Source organism: Helianthus annuus, chromosome 16 (genome assembly GCF_002127325.2).
Source record: "Helianthus annuus cultivar XRQ/B chromosome 16, HanXRQr2.0-SUNRISE, whole genome shotgun sequence".
NCBI lineage: Eukaryota > Viridiplantae > Streptophyta > Magnoliopsida > Asterales > Asteraceae > Helianthus > Helianthus annuus.
Window position 1 is genome coordinate 198,854,306 of NC_035448.2, and position 4,924 is coordinate 198,859,229.

General features: G+C 33.9%; 1 long non-coding RNA gene across 1 annotated transcript; it reads left to right on the top strand.

The window, feature by feature from the left end:
• Window positions 1-254: 254 nt before the first annotated feature.
• LOC118488044 lies at window positions 255-890 on the top strand. Its single transcript, XR_004883389.1, has 3 exons — window positions 255-388; window positions 528-683; window positions 781-890. It is a non-coding gene; the product is annotated as an uncharacterized LOC118488044 (long non-coding RNA).
• Window positions 891-4,924: the final 4,034 nt, after the last annotated feature.

Genomic DNA, 4,924 nt, shown 5'->3' on the forward strand with positions numbered 1-4,924 from the left:
GTTATATTTGTATTAAAGTCGAGGGACGAAGGGTCATCATTGTAAGACGTAGTCAAAACGGAAAAGTATATGCATGGTAAACAAAAAGGTTAGAATATTTGATTATTTTATGTTAGAATGTGGTAACAAGATATTGTGGTGTTATATATACATATATGCACATGTGCATAATCTGACAAAACATGTTACTATGCGCATGCGCATAATTTGTCATACTAGATTATTAAGGTATTTAACGTATATGCACATGTTCATTGCAGAATTGCAATGGAAAGAAAGTTGGAAAAGAAAATGAAAAAAGTTATATTGGTATTAAAGTCGAGAGACGAAGGGTCATCATTGTAAGACGCAGTCACAACAGAAAAGTATATGCATGGTAAACAAAAAGGTTAGAATATTTGATTATTTATAATTAATATTTTGGATGTTCATTAATTAAAAGTTATTTCATGCACATGTGCATCATTACATTAATGTTGTTTTGAATTAATATAATTTGTATAAACATATTGAGTTTATGAATGCAGATGTGAAAAAAGTTGTAAAAAAGGACATGGAGGTGAGGAATAATAAACGGAAACAGGTGGAAACACCAAACAAAGGTGTTGGTGAGGTGCACATGGTAAAGAACAGAAGGTTATCAACATCTAAAGTTGGTGATAAAGATGACAATGTTGTTGATGGTATGTGTTATTTAGAATTTTTAATCAATATTCAAAATGCACATGTGCATTAGTGTGTACAAACATTTCATACATGTATTAATGTGTTTGCAAATAGGTTAAACATAAAAAATTGGAATGGGCAACGAGTGATAATTTCAACGATTGCGGTGTGTTCGCTATGCGACACATGGAGATGTACAAATGGAGCGATGTCAAGTTTGAAAGCGGTTTTAGTACGCGGAAAGATATTCAAGACATGCAGCTGAAAAACTTGAGGATGAAGATATCAACAAAACTATTATTATCAGAGGCAAACATGTACAAGGAAACTGTTATGGAACTTGCAAAAGAGAAAACACGTGGTTTGAGAGATGAAAAAATGCGGAAAACGATAGACAAAGAGGCGATGAAACAAGAAAAATGTTGGAATATGCTTGATTAATGGAAGAATGAGGATAAGTTTGAGGGTATGAGTTAACACAACAGGTTATTAACTTTAGGAACATATAGTATTTCTGTTTTGTTGGTGATTTATGTTAATGAAACTAGTACTTTTTGTTTTGTTTTGTTTGTTTGAACACGTCAGATGGTACTTTGTTATGATGTCGTTTATAGTTTTGGTTAAATGTGGTTGGAAGTGGTCTATTATGACACTAATACTTTTGGTTGACAAAAGCTGGTATAGTAGTTGATATCGTAATTAGTTGGTATTTTAGCTGATATAGTAATCGATGTTTGGAGTTCGTATTGGTTGTTGTCGTTTATGCACATGTGCATTAAAATGGTTAAACTAACAAGATGGTTGGTAATAAATGTTAGTAATGATTAAATGTGTGTTAGTAATATATAATGTGTTATTGATGTGCACGATTGTTAAAATATGTTATATTATGTTGGTTAATAAATTAAATGATGGGTATGCACATGTGCACAAAGTTATATAACGTACAGTGTAGTATGTAATGTATTACAAATGGGAATAGTTATATATAAGGCATAAAAACGGTTTTATATTAATATTAGTAACATGTATAATAATAAACAATGGTATATCAATAAACAAGATGATTCAACTGTTAGATACAACTGGTCGATATGTATGCACATGTGCATATTGTAAGTTAGGCATTAATATTAATATTGTAAGTTAAATGGGTAGTAAAAAAATTACATTATGTTAAGTGGGTAATAATAAAATCACAAATAATTACATGTAATACATAACTGATAACAAATTAGGATGATGCCAATGATGAATATATTAAAAAACACATAAATAGACCATTAAGAAACATAATCAAAACAAATATTGATAATCATAAGTAGTTAAGTTCGATAATCATAAGTTGTAATAGGTAATAGATCAATCAAGAATCACGAGTCGGGTTGGTTGATTTACGACGTCTGGTCGAACGTCTAAGAGTTTGCTCGGGTTCTTGCACATATGTAGGGACTTCAGGGGTATCATCAGCGTTATCATCAGAAGAAGAAGAATTCTCATCAGCATTATCATCAGAAGAAGAAGAATTCTCATCAGAATACTCATCGGTGTCATCAAGATCAACATCATCAGAACCGGATTCAAACGGAGCAGGTAGTCCAGCAGCAATAGCAACAGCACGTTTATCTGCTCGTGCAGCAAGTTTGGTAGCCTTGATTTTTTTCACAGTTGCGTGAATCATGGCCGAAAACATATTTGTTACATTTGTTGCATAAACGTGCGGCTTTCTTTCGCTTATCTTTAATTTTCATGATGGTGTTTGGTATAGGATATGTAGTTTACAATGTTGTATGGTGTATGGTATAATATATGTTGGAAATGCCCAGACACATATTGATGTGATATAATGTGTGGCATAAATTATGTTGGCAATGCACATGTGCATAACGTAAAGATAGTAATGTTTAATGTTGTTTGACATAGTATATGGTGGCAATGCACATGTGCATAATGTATACGTTGCAATGTATAATAGGTAGATTGAAAATGGAGTACATGTAATTAAAACATAATGACATTAGAAACAGTGAATCGACAAGTTTAGATGCTACGGTTTCAATGTTGAAAATGCACGCGTTGGGTAATGCACATGTGCATGTGTTGAAACAGTGGACATATTGGTAATTTATGTTAAATGGACATGAATAAAACAATGAATATTACACCGTTAAGTAGATAAACAATAAGTATAAACAATGAATGTAAACAAAAAACAAATGATAATCAATATATAAGTAGTTGCGTGTGGAAAATCCAGTTGTCGTATCATAAGTGTTGTACATCATCACAATGTCCTCCTAGTGATTAAACATTCTATTTAGAGTAGGGAATTCAGCATCAACATCAGTGCCAACCCCACCCATCTTGACCCGTTTTCACTCTGGTGTTTCTCAACACGCCATAAGATGCATAAACTCCACCATGCCTCCCCGGTTGTCGGCTTGTTCTTCCATTTTTTTTTTGTAGTTGTCCACCACCGAAGACCCTTTGTTTAATGCCATTCTGTACATAATTGGATAGTCATCTATAAGGCACCTGTTCAGAATCCATACATAAACAGAATCCATACATCAACGACATGGTATAATTTTCAGCATAATGCACATGTGCATATAAGTTAATACAATACCATTTACAATAAACATGATGCACATGTGTATTTAATTTAATACAACATCAATTACAATCAATATAATGCACATGTGCACATCATTTAATACAATATCATTTACAAAAGTATAAACATCGTTTACAGTCAACATAATACCTTTAGTCACAAATCGAGTGAATTGTAACTCTTGATGATCTGTATTTGTAGGTGCTGTCAAAGTGATGTAGACATAGAGTCAAGAGTCTTGTATTTGTAGGTGCTGTCAAAGTGATGTAGACATAGAGTCAAGAGTCTGAATTTCAAAACTATGAAGGGTATGTCGACTTTCAACAGTTTTAGACATAATTCTGTGACTATCAACGGGATTGACAACAGATGTACCACCAAAGTCGGCATCAGATGTTGTATGATGATGATATTCAGACAATATATGAGGAGGTTCATCGGATATACGAGGATCGACACGAAGACGCCATATGCAACTGTAAACATCGTGCCGAATGCAACCGCCATGAAGTACATGAACACGAATATCTATATGCCATGAAAACCACCGTGCACGACTCTCCGCTGCCGTGAACCGCCGTGAATGCCTCTCGGCCGAGTGAGAAGACCATGAACTGGTGCTGGTGAACTAACGAAACCCCAAAGTGGAGATAATATATGTGCATATAATATTGAGTAACCATAATGTACAACATAAAACATGATGCAATTGACACAATGCACTTGTGCATATAATTTATGTGCATATAATATTGAGTAACCATAATGTACAACATAAAACATGATGCAATTTATACAATGCACATGTGCATATAATATTGAGTAATCATATTTTACATCATAAAACAATTGTGAACATGCTGCAAAGGAGTATATCATTGAACGAGTCACAATTTACATAAAATGGATATAAAATACCATCTATTGACAAATTAAAGATTTATATATAAACCTTTTACCTGAGAAGATACCACTTGGCTAAAAATTCACCATCACTTCTGACCTGCAACTACCACCAAACACCAAACAAGAATGCCTAATTTATTTGGGATTCGAATAGAATAAAACCTGCTGGAGTATGCTATATGTAAAATTGAATTACTTACAGCAGCCATCGTCCTGTCATTCCAACTTGTTTCGATTCCAGAACAACCAAATAATCTTTCAAAACGAGATTCGAATCAAGGGCAAATCATAAATTGAAATCATAGCATAAACATCTGAATTGGATTCGAAAACTAAAACCTTCAGATGCCGTAGGTTCAACTCCAACACGAGATGAGTCAGACGAAGCCATGTGTAGCCTGTCACACCCTGGCTTTGCGGAAGCGTGGTTAATTTGGTGTGACTTCTTAATACCATAGCTTAATCATAACAAGCTATATGAATTTAAAATCATGCAAAGTCATCCATTGAAAATAAAATTGTCAAACATTGTCTAAATGGGTAAACACCCAACAACCATTACTTGTCTAAAACAGTACAACCACTACCATAATGCAACAAAATAAACATGGTTCAGGGGCTATGGCTTGTCCAGGAAAGAGCCATAAGCCTTGAACCCGGATGACTCTGAGTCTAAATGCAGCGGGAAATCCTGCTAAACCGTGCCAGATCCTTAATTCCCTGAAATACATGTAA